The sequence below is a fragment of the Mustelus asterias genome, chromosome 21 (assembly GCF_964213995.1).
Source record: "Mustelus asterias chromosome 21, sMusAst1.hap1.1, whole genome shotgun sequence".
NCBI lineage: Eukaryota > Metazoa > Chordata > Chondrichthyes > Carcharhiniformes > Triakidae > Mustelus > Mustelus asterias.
In genome coordinates, this window is record NC_135821.1 from 60,037,414 (window position 1) to 60,044,990 (window position 7,577).

The 7,577-nt window shown below is 47.2% G+C and overlaps 1 pseudogene; it reads left to right on the forward strand.

Moving 5' to 3' along the window:
• Positions 1–2,837: 2,837 nt before the first annotated feature.
• LOC144509590 (U2 spliceosomal RNA) lies at positions 2,838–3,047 on the forward strand (annotated as a pseudogene).
• Positions 3,048–7,577: the final 4,530 nt, after the last annotated feature.

Below are 7,577 nucleotides of genomic sequence, written 5' to 3' on the forward strand. Positions count from 1 at the left end.
CCGTGCCATCCCTGTTAATCGCTGTTAATCATTTTTGCGCTCTCTTCAATGCCTCCATATCATGTTTGTAACATGGAGATCTAGAATAGCTGAAAGTGTGTGTACAACAGATCTTACTGGCAATGTAGATACTGATGGTATTACACCGCATACATCAACAAATTCTCAGTGCACAATCTGGAAAATGTGCCTGTTAGCTCTGATAGGATTGCCAGTTTTCTCACTTTTTCAACTTCACTGCAATAAACAAACTCGCTGAGTCCCATGGGAAAGACATTGAGTAGCGCGAGTTAAAAGGCAGATGAATGGAGAACATATAAATGGAGATAGTGACCACAATTCGGTGTCTTTCATTATTGCAATGGAGAGGGATAGGGCCGTACGGCAGGGCATAGTTTACAATTTGGGGAGAGGTAATTATGATGCGATTAGGCAGGAATTAGGAAGCATAGGATGGGAACAGAAACTGTCAGGGAAAGGCACTAATGATAAGTGGAACTTTTTCAAGGAACAAATACTGCGTGTCCTTGATAGGTATGTCCCTGTCAGGCAGGGAGGAAATGGCCGAGTGAGGGAACCATGGTTCACAAAAGAGGTTGAATGTCTTGTCAAGAGGAAGAAGGAAGCGTATGTAAGGTTGAGAAAACAAGGTTCAGTTGGCTCGATAGAGGGTTACAAGTTAGCAAGAAATGAGCTGAAAAAGGGGCTTAGGAGAGCTAGGAGGGGCCATGAGAAGTCTTTGGCGGGTCGGATCAAGGAAAACCCCAAGGCTTTTTACTCTTATGTGAGGAATAAAAGAATGACCAGGGTGAGGTTGGGGCCAGTCAAGGACGGCAGTGGGAATTTGTGCATGGAGTCAGAAGAGATAGGAGAGGTGATGAATCAATACTTTTCTTTGGTGTTCACCAAGGAGAGGGGCCATGTTTTTGAGGAAGAGAGGGTGTCACAGGCTGATAGGCTGGAGGAAGTAGATGTTCGGAGGGAAGATGTACTCGCAATTTTGAATAAACTGAAGGTTGATAAGTCCCCTGGGCCTGATGAAATATACCCTAGGATTCTTTGGGAGGCAAGGGACGAGATAGCAGAGCCTTTGGCATTGATCTTTGGGTCCTCACGGTCCACGGGGGTGGTGCCAGAGGACTGGAGAGTGGCGAATGTTTTCCTCTGTTTAAGAAAGGGAATAGAAATGACCCTAGTAATTATAGACCGGTTAGTCTTACTTTGGTGGTCGGTAAGTTGATGGAAAAGGTCCTTAGGGATAGGATTTACGACCATTTAGAAAGATGCAGCTTAATCTGGGATAGTCAGCACGGATTTGTGAAGGGCAAGTCTTGCCTCACAAATTTGAGAGAATTTTTTGAGGAGGTAACTAAGTGTGTTGATGAAGGTAGTGCAGTTGATGTCATATACATGGATTTTAGTAAGGCGTTTGATAAAGTCCCCCATGGTTGGCTTATGAAGAAAGTAAGGATGTGTGGGATAGAGGGAAGTTTGGCCGATTGGATAGGTAACTGGCTAGCTAACAGAAGACAGAGGGTGGTGGTGGATGGAAAATTTTCAGACTGGAAACCGGTTACCAGCGGAGTGCCACAGGGATCAGTGCTTGGTCCTCTGCTATTTGTAATTTTTATATATGACTTGGAGGAGGGGGCTGAAGGGTGGATCAGTAAATTTGCTGATGACACCAAAATTGGAGGAGTAGTGGATAAGGTGGAGGGCTGTTGTAGGTTGCAAAGAGATATAGATAGGATGCAGAGCTGGGCTGAAAAATGGCAAATGGTGATTCATTTTGGTAGGACAAATTTGAATGTGGATTACAGGGTCAAAGGTAGGGTTCTGAAGAATGTGGAGGAACAGAGAGATCTTGGGGTTCATATTCACAGATCTCTGAAGGTTGCCACTCAAGTGGATAGAGCCGTGAAGAAGGCCTATAGTGTGTTGGCGTTCATTAACAGGGGGTTTGAGTTTAAGAGCCGTGGGGTTATGCTGCATCTGTATAGGACCTCGGAGAGACCACATTTGAAATATTGCGTGCAGTTCTGGTCACCTCACTATAAGAAGGATGTGGAGACACTGGAAAGACTGCAAAGGAGATTTACCAGGATGCTGCCTGGTTTGGATGGTAGGTCTTATGAGGAAAGGTTGAAGGAACTTCAGCTTTTCTCTTTGGAGCGGAGGAGGTTGAGAGGAGACTTGATAGAGATTTATAAGATGATGAGGGGGATAGATAGAGTGAACGTTCAAAGACTATTTCCTCGGGTGAATGGAGCGGTAACTAGGGGGCATAACAATCGGGTTCATGATGGGAGATATAGGCAGGATGTCCGAGGTTGGTTTTTTACTTAGAGAGTGGTTGGGGTGTGGAATGGACTGCCTGCAGGGATAGTGGAGTCAGAAACTTTAGGAACATTTAAGAAGCTACTGGATAGGCACATGGAGCACTTCGGGATGATAGGGAGGAAATAGTTTGATCTGGGTTTCAGACAAAGCTCGGCACAACATCATGGGCCGAAGGGCCTGTTCTGTGCTGTACTGTTCTATGTTCTATGTTCGAAAATATGCACAGTTAATTTAAAGGCGAGGCAGTCTTCATGCAACAGTGAAGCTGTTTAAATTCATCTCACCACTGTTTTCAGTTAGCCTAAATCCATCTTAATTAAATCAGTCTCAGTGTTAAGATTACTTACTTTTGCAAGAGCCTGAACTCTCTCTCTATAACTTCCATATAAATGTCACAAATCACAAGGTATGGAGACATGGTATAATTCAATCTCCTTTTTACTGAGCACTATATGGGACTTTTAACCCAATCGCCTTTCATCAATAGCATTTATGCTATCGCTTCTCGGCCTTTTGGCTAAGATCAAGTGTAGTATCTGTTCTTAATCGATGTACTGCACTTGGTTGAAGTCATGAGGTTACACTGAGGCTTCATTTGAAGCAATTTTTTAAAGGAGCATCTCGGCCTTTTGGCTAAGGTACAAATGAGATCAAGCCTTGGATTCGGTGCGATGCCTGCTCCAATCAGCTTGGATCATGTAGATCAAGACCAAGACAGGAAGTGAGAAGCCTGTCTTGTTAGCTTGGATCTGGAATGTCTCATTTGCTGAGACTTTGAATTGGAGTTTGATTGGATTGAATTAGATATATAAGCAAAAAAAAATTGTTGCCAATTGGATTTGTTCTGGGACTTGCTCTATTCAGCATCTTGTTCTGTGCTTCTGATTTCCCATAGGTATCAGAGCAGCATTTCCATTTTGGATTTGCATATGATGACAATGGCACAAAGTTCATTGCTATGGTGCTGCCGCAGACCAGGGTCTCTTTGTGGGTGCACGAAGTGCCATTGGCCGCTTCCTGAGTGGCTTGTGTGATGTTCTATAAGGAGAAAGGTGCATGTGGGGGCTTCCCAGCAAGCTGAGAATAGCCCAATCAGCTGAGGCAATGTCAGGAAACCCAATTTACACCAGGCAGGTCTATTCAAGGAAGTCATCAATATTCACCAAGCAACGAACATGAAGCTGCTAAATGGACTTTGATCTTGTGTCCTTACCTTCCTTAAAAGGGCCAGGCATCCAAATTGCATGTAACTTTCAGGATTTCTTCAACTGTCTGGAAGTACTCTGGAATGTTTTGGAGATGTTGTGATGAGCTCTTCTGAAGCACACACTGTAGGATATGATCCCCATATTCTGCACACGGTCTATCGTAACATCACACAACTTCCGGTTACAGAACAGTCCCAGGTACCTCTTTCTTGGTGGGAAGCTATCCCTTCGATTTCCTGCACTTCACTGCAACTTCTCAAGGATTTTACCAAATCCTTTCAAGTTACTTCAGAACTTTGCCAGAGAGTATTTCAGCATCCTCACAGGGGAGAACATGACTCGTTCACACAAATGTTGTAGCAGGAATTGGGTCAGCAGTGTCAGTGCCTCAGGTCTGCAGCAGAACAGGAAGATGGAGCAGAGGCTGCAGAGGGCAAGCTCCACACAATGCCCTCTGCCAAACAGGAGCCAAACTCCTCCATGCTCTTTGACAATGGCGAAAGGCCAGCCAATTCACCCCACACCCAGTCTAGCCTACATATTCATCAACACACTCCTGCATGCTCGTCCTTTGAGTTCCTCATCTGAGTGCTTTCTAAAAGAACATATCTGTGACTTCATCCTCTGGTGAACTGAAAACAAAATGTCCATCTGTCTGGCCTGATGACAGCCCACCAACACCCAGGTAGTTCACCACTTGCTGATGCCAGCTCTATACTCGCCTCTAAGGTCGATGCAGTGCCACTTTCTGAGTGGGCAAGTGACAAGATCTCTTCATTAATGCTTCATTAATGTTTTCTCTCTCCCTCTCTCTCTCTCTTCTGCTTTAGCAGCTGTGCCTGGGCAGGCGGTTGGTTTTGGGTGTCTGAAAGCAGGAACTCAGAAGGTGAAGACTGATGTGAGCAATGGTGGTTGTGGTGGGAAGAAAGAGGTCCACTGTCACACCATCAGCTCACTCATTATGCCGGATAGTGAAGGAATGTGCTGGGAGCAGTGAAGGGGAAAAAGGATGGCTTTATCCTCAATGTTCTCAGCAATGCTGAATACCCCAGAGTTTACCTCGGCAGGCCCTTGAGAGCTATCCCCTCCACAGGGATCAGGGGATGCAGGTATCTTTGTTACCTATTGGCTTCAAGAGCCCCTAGATGTTAGAAAGTGGAACTTTGCAGATCAATTGTGCTGATTTCATTCCCTTTTGGTCTTTCTGAAATGGGTTTAATACAACTAAGTGGCTTGCCTGGCCATTCCTGAAGGTGGATAAATGGCAACCACATTGGGTGGGCCTGTAGACCAGACCAGGTAAGAACTATGGCGAGGGTGGAATGGAGCATCTGGATGCTGGGCTTGATTCCTGAGTGGCAGGGAGTGCTGCTGTGTGAGGGATTGGCGAGTGGTGTAAGGGGCAGCGTGAGCTGTTGGCATTGTGGTATGTCACCATGAAGATCTATTCACTGAACTTGACTACCCTTGTGACCTCATTAGACCTTTTGGAATAGTCTTCCAGGCCCTGGCATGCAACTTCTGGTAATAATCCTCCCTGGCTAGCTTCTCCAACTCCCTTCTGAGGGTGGCCCTTGAAGGTTTCCTGGCTACTGTGGAATCATGGCATCTTACCTCCTGGCTACTTCCGCTAATGCCTCCAACAATGCACCCATCACCATGGAACTCTCTGCCCTGGTGTTCCATTTTCTATCTTTTAAATGCCAGTAATGTTATTCAGTGTAGCCTCCCTATAAGAGGGCAGCCTGCTTTTCAGAGGACCAAGCTAGTTGCCCCACATGACCTCAGAATAATGCTTCTGGGCTGCTTGCAAAATACAGAGGCAGCCAGTGGGGACAAAGAGAACGTCAGCATTGCTGGAGTTGCTTGGCCAAGCACGAGTTTTAAAGTTTAAAGTTTATTTATTAGTGTCACAAGTAGCTTTACATTCACACTGCAATGAAGTTACTGTGAAAATCCCCGAGTCGCCACACTCCGCCATCTGTTCTGAGGGAGAATTTAGCATGGCCAATGCACCTAACGAGCACATCTTTCAGACTGTGGGAGGAAACCAGAGCACCTGGAAGAAACCCATGCAGACACAGGGAGAATGTGCAGAGTAGTAGCATGTAGATAAGGTGGGGACATCATGGGGGCGATTCTCCCATCCCACCCCATTATGTCCCCATGCGCATGCGTTCCCGCCGCGCATGCATCGTCCAGTGCTGGATCTCTGCCGCTGTCGGAACCATGCGAGAAACCAATGGGAAATTCAGGTAAGTCATTTTAAAATATTTTACATTTCTTTTTAATGTGATTAGCGGGCCGGGGGCTGAATTCTCCAGGCCCGCTAGCATCTCCCACCTCGTCAGGAGTATTTCACTCCAGTGGGGTTCAGACTAGCTCCCTACTTTTGGGGAACTATCAGGACAACCCCACTGGAGTGAAGGGGGGCAATTGGGGTCACCCAGGGGATCGGGTGGTGGGGGTGTAGTGCTCCTGGGCATGAGCACCCCTGTAGTGCCAGCCTGTGCCCCCTGGCACTGCCCAAGGGCAAAGTGTCCATGCCCAGGGGGCCCCTTGGCACTGCCCACTGGGCATGGTGCAGTACCAAGGGGGTGGGATCTAGGGGCGGTTGGGGCTGGAGGGAGGCCAGTGATCAGGGTGGGCTGGGGGGGGAGGGGGCCGGGGGGGGGGGGGGTGGTTAGGGGAGGCGGTCAGTGGAGAGGATCTGCCAGGGGAATGGGGGGTCTGCCGGTGGGGGTCTGCTGGGGGGTGGAGGATTGTCTCTGCTGGGGGGAGGGGGGGCAGGGCTGGAGGTCGGAGCGCTCCAGGATGGGGAGATGTAGGGGCTGGCCTGCGAATGGACAGGGGGACCACAATTGTGGGAGGGGGCTGGATGGGCAGCACTGCGGGGGGTCCTGATCTCGATCGCTGGCCAGCAAATGGGAGGCTGACAGTTCGGGGCCACTGCGCATGAGCAGAATCCCACTGGTTTCAGCCTCCTGGGCAGGAATAGGTCCCGGCCCTGGAAATTTAATGATATTCACAATTGTGACCTCTGCAGTGCAGAGTGTTGGAGATTCTAGTGTGAACCCCACTGAAAATACAATCGTAATTTACCGCAAATTCGGCACTTAGAATTTTTTTGGGAGAATCGCGGCCCATGTTTGAGTGTTATCCACTTCCAACAGAACAGGAGCAGGCAGGACAGAAATCATGAATAAATTGACTAGTCAGTAGCTTCTCAGGAGTGACGATAGAGGATTGCAATGTTTTACAACCTGACAATACTTAATGAGGCTCTCTGCATATCGTGTGCAGGCAAATCTTTTATTTATTGCAGGATGTTAACAGAGGTAGAACATCAGACGGCCCTTGTTTTTTTTTTAAGCATGAAAGAAATGAAAATGTGTGGTTCATTACATATTTTGTCAGTCTGTTAAGTCCCAAAGGACTTTGAGCCTCTTTGGTTTGCCGAAAATGTAAATAGAGGAGCTCTTTCTGTCACAGTACGGGACTCATAAATGTTAACAATTGAATTTGCATCTTTGTGCTTTTCAGATAAAATCAATACATGCTGAATATTTAATGATCATCAGTGCAAGTTCATCCTGAGAAATCAAAATGGAAAATGTTGGATTAATGGAGCCAGTCAGTCTGCATCTGTAGATTGACGAGACAGGTTAACAATTTGGACAGAGTCTATTGATAGTGCTTAAAACATCAGGAAAATATAGATAGATTGATAAAGAGTGCTTAGGGAAATCAAGGGAGATAGATAGATGGAGGTCAATATCACGCAAACTAGCCTCCCATCCATTGGCTCTGTCTACACTGCCTGCTGCCCGGAAAGCAGCCAGTATAATCAAGCACCCCGCACACCCCAGACATACTGGGGGGAATTTTCCCATCCCGCCTGCCACGGGAATCGTAGCGGGTGGGGGTGGGACCATGCAAAGGTCCATTGACCTTGGGTGGGGTTTTCCAGCTTTGGGGAGAGCGTGTCCGGAAAATCCTACCCACTCTCTTCTACCTTCTTCCTTCAGG